Genomic DNA, 12363 nt, shown 5'->3' with positions numbered 1-12363 from the left:
TGGCCTTTTTTTTTTTTTGCCTTTATTGTAGAGGGAGGACAGTGGATAGAGTCGGAAAGGGGGAGAGAGAGTGGGGAGAGACATGCGGGAAATGGCCACAGGCCGGACGCGAACCCGGGCCGCCCGCGCGCGAGGACTAAGCCTCAATACATGGGGTCGCGCGCACTGCAGCTGCGCCACCGGCGACCCCAGAGACCATTTATTACATTCATAATCATATTACCACTATTTGAAACTTAAATTAAATATGACATGTTGACCTTTCTACAAATGTTTATGTGCTTAAAAAAAGGATGGACGACGCTTGAGTGATTTTTTATTTTTGCATTGTCCTTAAAAGAACTATGTTTTTATTATCAATGAGTAACAGGAAACTAATTCTCTGTATAAAAAGTTATACTGGTACCTTTATGCAGCAGTATTTTCCAAACACATTCCGTAAAGCTGGTTTGGCACGGACAAAAATCCAGCAATCCCCAGGTGAGGGAGAGCACACCAGCTTTAAGCCGCTGTTGGGACGGACGCCAGGAAAACATCCATCTTTATATAGGAGGCCTGGCTGCTGCCTCTTGGCATGCACGTTCTCCCCCTGACTGACAGCTCTAACAATATGGATTCAGCCAACTCACTGCCTGAGGCACGCTGTAACTATAGCCGTGTAGTGATTTGCACTGTACCCCACATACATTAACTCTTCCCTTCTCGTGTCGCTCTCTCTCTAACACACTCACACCAACACGTCTACCTCAGACACACTGACTCTCTTTTTTTTCCAGCTCTCTTTTTGAGTATGTTCAAGTTCTCTTGGTTACAGTCCAGCCACACTGAAGTCCTTCAAAGCATCAAAGCTACATCCTTGAGACTGTGCACCAACAGTGACTTCTAAAACCAGCTTTACATGTGATACTGTTCACAATTAATTAGTTTTTTTGGAATACTTGACTCGTCTATAATACTAGCCATATGTTGTTCTCCCTCCCTGAAGTCTGGAAGCAGGAGTCAATCAAATTCAAGATCAAGATGCTCAATGTTTATTGAGGTGAAATTGTGTGAAATAGTAATGTTAGGAGGTTCCATAAAAACAGTTAAGTATGAATATAAAAAAACCCGAGACTATAATAAAGGCAAGTTCATTTATAGACAATTCAAAGTGCTTCACACAAGACATCAAAAGCAGCGTGACAGAGGAAAGAAAAGAGACATTAAGATAGAATATAGATTTAGAATGAAAAATTGCTGAATCAAATAATATTCTCATTAAAAGGAAATTATCTATATTTCCAAAATCAGAAACACAAATAACACATTTAAAGGCGCCACAAGAAACTCTGACATTCATACGTACGTAGGGTTAAGATGCTGTTTTAAATTCAAAACAATAGAGAAAGTTGCCCCCCTTCCCGTTCCTTCGCATTGCACAGATTGCCATGTTGTGGACACTGAAGCTTCAGTGTTTAACCGGCTCTGCATCGGTCTTGAAACTGTTTCAGAACCGTTCATCTCCAGTAATTATCCTAACTCTAGTTTACCAAGTGTCTGGTCTTGGATCTTATTAGGATAATACAGAGTTAGTTTGGGTAGAATAAACTTCGAGCTGAACCAGTTCGCTTGTCTGCTTGCATTGCTGCGACACCTGTTGGTTTGTCGTTTGCCAAACCACAAGGTGTCCAAAACAGCTGTTTGGGGGTGCCTTAAAACCGCCTATACTTCTCTGGTCCAAACAAATACAAATCATTTTAGACAGCGAAACTAAGCAGAAGGAAATACTGGCTGCTGCATTTTTGACAAGAGAAGCCAGCTAGAAAGGTCATTTCATGGCATTCAAAGACTATATTTCACAAGGGAGGTTGTGTTGCACTTTGTATTCTGAGAGTTTAAAAGTCTCATGTCCAGATGAAAAAAAAGCTGCTCTGGCTGGTGGTTGCCAATATCGCCTCTCAAGACAAAATACTCAAACTACTAAAACTAAACAGAGGTAAGAAAGAAGGACTGACGAGCTTTGAGCTGATCAAGCTCACAGGTTTGAAGCAGCAGCTGACTGACAAACCAGTAGCAATGTCACCAGTAATAATAAAACGTATCCGTTGAACTTGATCTTGATACATTTTGACTATTTGTTAATGGAGAAGCTTTTGATAGGCACACAAGTGTTAAATGAAATGGGCCACATTTAGTATGTTCCGGTCTGAAGTCTGTGTACACCACAGTGTTCAGTACATGATGATACAAAGCAGACGTCACAGTAAACACTATAAATGTTAGTATATACTCTATAAATGATTGTTTGTGATGATTCCCACAGCCTAAACTCCTCGCACCGACAGGACAAGATGTTATTACCGGGATTGTACAGTCGCTGCGATGCTAAACACGGAGTAACAGCCAAAGAATGCACATTAACAATGGTTGTTGATACTTAGCCCCAGAAACATCCATCATCCGTCCAGCTAGCATCCAAACATCTCAGTGATCATACCTGTGAAACTTACAGGCCCTGAGGCTGCAGCTGTCATACCTGTGCACACTCTGTCATTACCTAACATCAATTTGACATGGCAATGTGTCTGCAGGAGGAATTTGAATCATCATAATTTTTCTGCCTTCTTCAAAGAGGTGTCAAGCAGACAGGGACGGGCGTGCAGCTTCTTCTTGAGATTGTATTTGGAAGATTTATGGTACAGTTTAACACGTTCATAAAGGAACGTAGTTAATTTACTTTAATCTATTTCTCTGACATTGAACACAATCAATAATATAAACCTTGTGTTTTATAGTCCTCTACAACGTACAGTCTTGCATTACCGTGCATTAATTAACTTCAAGCGCAAGAACGGAATCAGTTTCCACTGTTGATGGCAGCAACATCATTGCTATCTCCAACAGTCACTGCATCCATTTCTACTGGCCAGCAGGAACCAATTGGTCCCATACCAAGGTTTGATTCCATGTTGAAAGTTAATAAATGATCCAGCAACACTGATTTCTGCGGAAATTATGATTATTCCAATCTGAATCTGTTTTTTTTCTGTCATTTCTCTTTACAAAGAAACTCAGGACTCACCCTCTATGGTTTGCTCATGGTGCACAAACACGTCTATATGCAAACTGTGCAATAGGGCTATGTGCAATCACTGAAAAAAGGGAGCACACTCACAACCACAACATGACCAAATAAGAGACAGAAAAGTCGGCAAAATAAATGGTCTTCAGGTTTCCTTGAAGAGCAGCGTACAAAACGACAATGTTTCAGCACTAGGCCTTCATCAGCGTACTATGTGCAATCACACCAGCACTTTAAAGTTACTGGCTCCACAGCAAATGTGCAACTTACATTCATATCTCATCATCATGTGCAATACTTCAGCACTTATATTCTTTAATACTCCGGCATTTAACCTCCTGTAGCAGCACAACACTGAAAATCACTGAATCGTGGTTTGTGTTCAACATCGCACAGCTCATGCACGGTTCAAGTTTTCATCACACGTCGTTCTGTTTCTGCTTGCCATTATGGTTTTATGTGAATTAGTACAAATGTGAACCACCAACCTGCCTATGAACACAATCTGGTATATTTACATGTTTCTGCTCACTGATGTGCTATTTCCCTTCTTTAAATGATTAAAAACATGAATAAATAAATATCATGGAGTGCGTGTGTGTTTTTTTTATTTTTTTAAACTGGTCCCGTTGTACAGGTTTTCACACCCTTTTCACGGCTACAGTGCCTTTGAGTTATCTTTAGTCAACAGGAGAACATTTCCACCTAAGAGAGATTTATTACTAAACATTTTAGATATACAGCAACTTTTATGTTGTCATACACACTCCTTCACTTGGATTTACAATGACAGTCCAGTCAGTTTGCTCTTTTCTTTCTTTTACCTTGACAACATATCTAATGTTGATGTTGCATGAAACCTAACATGTTAATGTTAAAGTCTTTCTAAACAAGATGTCTCTTATACCTGTTTGTTTTAAGTATCAGAAAACAACGTTCTCACAGTGTCATGTGAGGGCTTGTTAACCTCACTGGAACATCCAAACAGAGTCATGTTTGGTTGAGATTGGTTACCTTTGTTGAAGTTTTCATTGAGAGCTGTGTTACCTGACAGTGTCAGACAAATCCATGTCTTGCCTCCAGGTGAATCATGTCCACCACATTCCCTGAAACGCACGTTAATAGACCAAACAATGACTGACATGTCTCCACTGTTCAACTGCTTTCAGCTGAGAGCGACACCATTGGCGGTTATTAATAGAAATACCTGTGGTTGTTGACTGATGTCCAATCTGCCCACACTTCTTCTTCTCTGTCATGCACTACCTCTCCAGTCTGCCAGAGGCGAATAACTGCTGCGGAGATATTGAGGAAACAGTTGTAAACACAGAGGTTGCTCTTGCCCTCCACCTCTCACTCAATTGATACTGTTGTGCAACATGAAACCATTAAACCTGCTTTTTCTTGTTTTAAGTATACCCATCTGAATCCTATCAAACAAAGGCATACAAGCCCCCCCCCAAAAAAAAATCTTAATATTAGAGATATCAAAGTCATTATTGCAGTTTGTTAAATTTATAGCTACACAAAGGCAGAATTGTTTTCTTGATCACTGGGACGTTTGGGGCACAAAAGCAACACAAGCCCTTTAAGAATCAATATTATCTTCTGTTACATCTGTGAGGGAACACATTTAAAGGTTCATTCTCTGAGATGCGGCTGGCTTTATAATCTACTTTTTACCTTCTGGTCGGTGTGGCATTGTAACATTCTGCTCGCAGTTTATGATTATGGCATCTTTAATGTTTGATCTCTGGGCATTAGAGTATAAGAATTACAAACAAGTCACCTTGGCCCTTCCAGAGAGGGGCGTGGTCAGACACAGCTAATTTACATTTAAAGCTACAGACACAGAAACAGCCTGTTCTGAGCAGGGCTGAAAATGGGGGGGGTTTATAGACATGATCAAATACAGGATCAGAGTGGAATTAAAACAAGAAGCTTTACACATGTTTTGGGGAGCTCTTCGACTGATTTAACTTGTTGAAAAAGACAATATTGTGTGACCTTTAAAGAATAGAAGCTCGTAAACACACACTCAAAGGAGTCTGTTCTTTGAATACCAACAAAGTTAAGATTGACAGTAGACCTTTTCAAAGAGTGATTCTGCAATGTGGAACAAATCCTCTGTCATCAAGTTTCTGAACGCGTTTATTTATTCTGCAATGGTGTAATACATGTGTCCCAGTTTGTGATTTCACATTGAGTTACACAACGCGATGAGAGAAATAGAAGTCCGAGTGGCTCCACTGATTCTCTCTCACGCCTTCTACTACCTCCTTCTACTTCTACTACCTACCTCCAATGGCGGTTTACAGATGCGATCATCTCTAAATAAAAGGTATAAAAAGCCACAAAATATCTTTTTTATTTTTTAGGCTCCTGACTCCTGTTGAATCATCAACCAGGTTTGAGGGTAGATGTTTTAGGGCAGCAGTTTTAAAAGTGGGTCACTAGACACTGAAAACACAAATAAAAATGATTTTAAAATTTGCTTCAACACATTAAAACTGTTCAAATTTAAAATAAAACCATGGTCATTAAGCAATATTTATCTTGAAACAATATAGATGTCCCTAGCTCTTCACAAATAAAGAGGGACCGGACGCCACCTGTGTCTGTGTTTATTAAATGTTGTACTGAGTGTGTCACAGGTGCGAGCAGAAAACAGGGAAGAGGATCCAATAGCAGGGAAAACAAAGGAGCTGATTTATCTAAACAAAAGCCAGAAACAAACTCACTCAAACAATAATCCAAAATGTCCAAAATCCACAAGGAGAAAAACAAAGTATATCCAGGGAGCAGAGGGAATAAATGACGGGCCACAGACTGACGACACAAACTACAATCAACCCAGAGGGTAACAAAGACAGAGACTAAATAGACATGGGAATAATCAGACACAGGTGAGACTAATGACACAGGTGAGACTAATCAGGGTCATCAACAAGGCGGGAAACACAAGACACACAAGTACAAAGTAAAACCAGACACTGAAAACACAACTTAAACAAGATATTACAAAATAAAACAGGAAACACTTAAAACTAGACTAAGAAACATTCAACTAGGAATGTTAAAACAAAACATAGGAGGACACAAGGAAACACAATAAAGACTAAAGTAAACACAAGACTAGGAAACATTAAAACACACAAGGGAAACAATCAACACTAGGAAACAAACAGAACACGAAGGAAAGAATGAAAACTAAAACAAGACGAAACACAGAACCAAACCATGACAGAATGGATCTCAGCGCTGCAGTGTCTGCATGGAGATTATTTGTATTCTGCTTCAATTAATAAAGTATTATGGCTTTTTGGTGGTTGGGTCCTTTTGTGATGTTTTAATGCCTGTGGAAAGTCCAGTCAGTGTGTGAGCTAAGCTGTGCACATCGTTAAATGCTTAAACCACCTTCAGGGACAGGAAGGAGTCCCACGTCTCTGGCACCGTTATTTTGAGGGTGGCAGGCTGATGAGTTGGGGAACTCCTGTCTTACCCCAGAATTTCCACATAGCCCGTACGCCCTGCACCACTGGATCTGTTTCTGGAAAGAAACACAATCAGAAAATACAACCATTGATTAGAGCAGCAGCGATTAGCTGCACAGTGACTGAACTGGAAATAGGGGGTTAAAGACTTCTGGCCAATACAAATTAATTGCACTCAGAGCTCTGCACTTCAGTAGAACGACCAAATGCCTGGAGAAGTTATCCATACAGTACTGCATATTCTAGCTCTCTAAATGGTTACATGATAATAATAATAATAATAATAATAATAATAATAATGATACATTTTATTTGTAAAGCACTTAACATTTGTGAATCTCAAAGTTCTACAGAGTTTAAAAGAGTAAAAGAGTTAAAACATATAAAACATTTAAACGCAAAATTAGCAGAATGCTTTTCAAAAAGATGAGTCTTAAGGCTTTCTTTAAAAGCAGCTGTAATCTACGGGGCCTTCAGGTGGTCAGGGAGAGCGTTTCACAGTCTTGGGGCAGCAGCAGAGAAAGTCCTATCGCACATAGTGCAGAGCTTGGTCCTTGGTGTTACAAGGGTGTGTGTGGATGTTGAACGGAGGGTGCGTAGGGGTACGGAGCTCCTGCAGGTAAGGGGGGGGGGCAGATTCATGGATGCACTGGAGGGTGAGGAGATTGACGGGGAGCCAGTGAAGGGATCTGAGGATGGGGGTGACATGTTCGTGTTTGTGCACCCTCATCAGAATCCTGGCAGCGCTGTTTTGAAAATACTGGAGCTTCTGGATGCTCTTGCCAGGGATCCCGATGAGGAGTGCATTGCAGTAGTCCAACCTGGAGGAGACAAAGGTGTGGACGAGCTTCTCTGCATCTGCCAGGGTGAGTGAAGGGCGGAGTTTGGCAATGACCTGTCATCTGTACAACCGGTGACCCTCTGCTTATTTTGTAAAAAAAACTATTGTTATAAAAACGTTGAACATGAGAACCAACAAACCAACTTGTTTAGATTGTTCCCTCAGAACATTTAGGTGACCCTCCAGAAGTATTTCACATGGATCGTTCACATGGTGGAGATATTATTGTAGCTGCCTTCATGCAGTAAATGATAAAGTGCTCTCTTCAAATTAAAGCCGATGCCAAAAATGAATTGCAGAAGTAATGCCATTACGTAGTCTCTGAATCATGAAGAAGTCAGGCATGATGTTATGTTTATTTTTATTTCTATCATTAAAACTTTATACTAGAGGTAGTGCAGAGTCTTGACCTACACAAGGACATAGAGGGTTTTTTTTCATCACCATAGATAGATTTGAAGACACATGTATTTATTGTACATTGGACCTATTCCACAAACCATTTCCATTTCTTTATTTGTTAGCATACACCGGCAGAAGGACTGTTCATACTGGTTCGGGCTTGCAGGTCTTCATCCAAACATGACAGGACTTTCCAGGCTGTTCCTCTTTGTTTGGAATCTGATAAAAGTCTGTAAGGAAAACATAAATGAGATGACGAAGTCATCCCCTGTGGGAAAATGGAGCCTCAGAGATGAGAATATAGATAACGTAACAATAAATCGAGATTATTGAGCCCATAGAAGCACGGTTCAAATACAACACGATGTAGATAAAGAGAGAGAAGCTACAACTGTAACAGAGGGCGGCCACCCTGGACCACTGCAGAGCTTAAACTAAAAACAATCAGGCTTTAGTCGAGGCTTTCGAAATGTTTCGAGTCCCACTTAACAGCATTCCAGAGAACATTCCACATCATCCACACACCTAATGATAACAAATAGCCTATTATTACAGACGTATAAAGACACTAATGATCTGTCGAGAAGTAGACAGGCATGCAATTAAATATGCTGCCTTGCTTTTTACTGCAGGCACAGCAGACGGTGTGGTCGCAGGCCGGGGTTATGCAGTCTGCTCAGAGGTGCTGCTGTGTTTCCTCTCACTGAACCATGACAGCGGTCGGCCTCTGAATGCCACCTAACAAGAATGAAGCCAACCTGTTGCTGATTTCACATTTGGCGAACAAGAGTATTGTGAAAGATGGTTTGAGGATTGATTTGAGGGGGACCGGAGTCTTTAATAATGATAGACAGAGTGTGAGGTAGAGGTGCATGTACTTTTTAGAATTTTAATATGATAAAATAATCAACTTTCAGGTTTGTTGTGAAAATAATGTTTACTAGAGGTTCACGTTTAAACTTTGGCTTCTTAGTTTAAAGCTGCACACTTAATGCTTTTTATACCACCACTGGGCCAAATGGATATGTTTAATATGAGGGACCATACTCATACAAAATTAACAACAGCTTTTGCAGCTCTAACTGTAAAGTCTATAGAGGAGTAAGTGGATGAGGTTACTGACATTAATTCCCTACTATCGATGCAGGACCTTAAAGTCTGCAAACTCCTGATGGGATCTCTGTGCAGGTAATTGAACAGCATTATGTTTTGTGTTTTACAGTATTTTCATCTTTGCTTTTTGTTAATATTGGGATTCTACCGAACTACATGTAGCATTAATACAAGGAAAATATTGTCTTTATAGCGTCGTATAGTAGACTCTGGGTTCCATAGTTAAAAGGTCTCTGTTCTCTGTTCCGAACAGAGTGTGTGTTTCACTGTTAAAACTTGGCTTAAAATGACAAAGAAAAACCTACATTACATAAACTACAATGAATGAAGATTTGTCAACATCAATGACTGTCTTAGATCTTCTGGCTTTAGGCCTGACCCACACTTTACCCCGTGCTGTAGAGCCAGACGAGCTGTGATGTGGTCATTGTTCAGTGACTTCTTCATAACAGCACCATATTAAAGGTTGGGTGACACAGAAACTGAAGATCTACTGTACTTTCTGACAGCACCAGCCTTTGTTAGGGTGAGAAGAGTTTAAGATCCCAAAGGATGGAGGCTCCTGGCCAAAGAGTCTCTCCCTCTGTACGTGACATTCACACAGGGCCAAAAGGCCAGTGGAGACAGAGACCGCTGAGAGAGAGAGAGAGAAGAGAGCTGGAACGAGGCAGAGCGATGACAGATTGGGAAATGAGACCATAGAAGAGACGGACTGGAACTGGATTCTTGTAGTCTGAGCCATTGCATATACTCTCTGTGTCATATAAAAAAAAACATCCTCACTCTCCCTGGAACCTATGCAGGATGTACACGTATATATGGACACACGCACACACGCACACACACACACACACACACACACACACACACACACACACACACACACACACACACACCCTTGGCATAGCTTCATTTTGACTGTTTAACATCTTTCACTCTCATGCCAAGAGACCCTGTCATGCCCCCAACCAATGCGCACCCACATCTATAATTAGCTTAACGGCACACCTGCTTACCACCCACGTAACAAGAGCAAATGATCCGGCATAATTGCACATTGGACATGTTCAAACAAAGAACTCCAGGTTGAAAGTTCTTCTTTTCTCATGAGGGAGAACTCTTCATGTGTCCACGGGGAGAAGGAGGGTGAAAAGTTACAAAAGGCATGACCAGTGGTACGCTGCCCGCTACAATGGAAAAGATTGATGCTTTACGTAGACCTGAGGTATCAGACAAATAATAAAGAGGTGAAAAAGACTACAGTTTAACATTGTCAGAGATTTCAAATCCAGATGATGAAATGTAGAGGACAACAACGGAAGGAATAAATGAAACTGAAAGCTTTTGCAGGATGAGCTGACGCCACAGAGTATGTGTTAATCCTACAAAAACAAACACACAAACAAAAGGCTTCAGGAGAATTGTTAGTGTTAAGGTACTAGGGCTGGCAAACAATTTGAATCGTCATCGATCTCTAAATTTCAATAGTTAATTGAGATTAATCCTTTTTAATCGCATGCCTTTATTTGGAAAGTTTGTAGCATCTTAAGCTGAGACTAATGTACCAGCTGTTTGAATTTAACCCTGCTTTTATTTTGAAATAAAGACTTTCTGGTATAGAACAAAGGGGTATGACATGAATTAAGCTGCCTCGTTAGGTTTTAATAAAGAAACAAATGCTGAAAATGTTTAGAAAATCTATAAATGATGTAAATAGAGTCAATCGTTGTTCAGACTTTTTGACTTGGGGGATCAGTCACCTCTGCATTTCATTGTCTCATTCACAATCTAACAATTACAAATTGGTGTTTTGTTACTGAAAATAATAACATGGCACCAACTCAGTGCAACAATCAGAAGATGTGCTGTTGCAATACCTCCGTTTCTGTCACTTGTTATACCAGGGAACAAACACGGGATGACATTTTTAATCCTAAAATTACAAAAATTGTGATAACATCTTTTTGCCCTTCCAAAATCAGAGGCCAAAAAATGGTTAACTTTGTATTCACTTCCATTGAAAAACATTTTAAAGTCTAATACCAGTGAGAGTGAAGATAATAGCAACAATCATACAGGAAGTTGTAACAAACGACATAAGTCCCTGGTCACATCATCAGCCTCTCTGCGATCTCCGTTAGTGCCATCTGTTACTTCTGCTGACACAGCACATGGGAAACTTTGATGAAACTGAAAGATTTGGATCCATGTAAAGTAAAACAGCCAACCTCTCTAATGGGCTTTTATGATGGGTAAATCTCCTGACAGAAGTTGCGCTGACGTATCGGAAAACTCTCAGTAGTGCCACGATCCACTGAAGACTCCGAGTCTGCATGCTTAGCTTGGATGCAGTTTACATCCATGCTGCTACAATCTGATTGTGCAATCATATTTGTCATCAGGGGTTCTTGTGCCTTAGAGCCAATGACAACACTGCTAACATATTACATACTAAACCTTTGGAAATTCTGTGATTATTAAAGGCAAATGTAGAAAGTCACTTCTGGCGTGCACACTGCACTTCCCTGAAACTGACTCTGTTGACTGTGGTTGCTCCGAGACAATCTCTCATCTTGAGCAGCATTTCCAGAAGAGGGCAAGTAGATGAAGTCTGCATGTGTGTGACCTGAAGTTCAAGGGTTGACTGCTAGTGGTTCAGTATTCAAGAGCTAAACATGAAGAAACAGGCACCAGAAAAAGAGAGGGCTCGTGTGTTGGCCCCAGAGTGCCTAGCCTGTTGAAATAACGGACTCAAAGGCAGTAAATATTGACTTTTCTAAGCTTGTGTTTACCTCTGGGGCTCTTGGAGAAACTACAAGGCAATTCATTTTCAATTCAAGCCAATTTTTCTGGTTTTGTAAAACTCAAGAGTGTATAATGGGTTGTTTGTATCAAGAACTCCTGCTCACAAAGCTTTAATTTTACCGACAGGAGTTGGTTTGCACGTGCAAAGAACAAGATGCAGGAAGAGTTTCCATTGTGCATTCTCAGTTTAAACCCAGGGAGACATACACAGTGGCTGACGCCAGACCCCCCTTTTCATATAAACTCACTCCAGAACAGCTATCTAGTGGCCTGCCAACACACCAGCTCAACATTATTATTCTAATGTCTTCTTGTTGTGTTTCGTTGCACATGGGCTACAACGACAACATAACATCAGAACCTCTTTGATTTTTTTAATAACTTAAACTCTTTAGGTGGAGCAACAATTTCTTTTGAATCTGAAGGGAAGGACCTTTAGAGATGTCACTCAAAGTCACTGTGTGCACTTAACTAAGTGTACAGAACGTGTTTAGCCTAGCATTATGTGGAGGGAGGTGCCATGAAGAGAAAGAAAGAGAAAAACACACATTGAACATTGAGTTTGTTATTCACCTGTCAGCCTGAACAAATACCTACCTTTGCATATGATGTGGAGGTCCAGGACATAAATAGCACTATAGATGAAC

General features: G+C 40.5%; 1 long non-coding RNA gene across 3 annotated transcripts in view; it reads right to left on the bottom strand.

The window, feature by feature from the left end:
* LOC306832377 overlaps positions 1–6122 on the bottom strand; it is a 117357-nt gene extending 111235 nt beyond the window's left edge. For 2 of the 3 annotated variants that reach the window (XR_013780215.1, XR_013780217.1), the window contains exons 1-2: positions 5803–6122; positions 4269–4356 (exon numbers count right to left, since the gene is read on the bottom strand). This is a non-coding gene — a long non-coding RNA (uncharacterized lncRNA). The remainder of the gene's footprint in view (positions 1–4268; positions 4357–5802) is intronic. The other variant, XR_013780216.1, reaches the window with a different exon arrangement.
* Between the last annotated feature and the right edge of the window lie 6241 nt (positions 6123–12363).

This window comes from Symphodus melops (genome assembly GCF_947650265.1).
Source record: "Symphodus melops genome assembly, chromosome: 12".
In the NCBI taxonomy this organism is placed as follows: Eukaryota; Metazoa; Chordata; class Actinopteri; order Labriformes; family Labridae; genus Symphodus; species Symphodus melops.
This window is presented reverse-complemented; position numbering and strand designations above follow the sequence as displayed.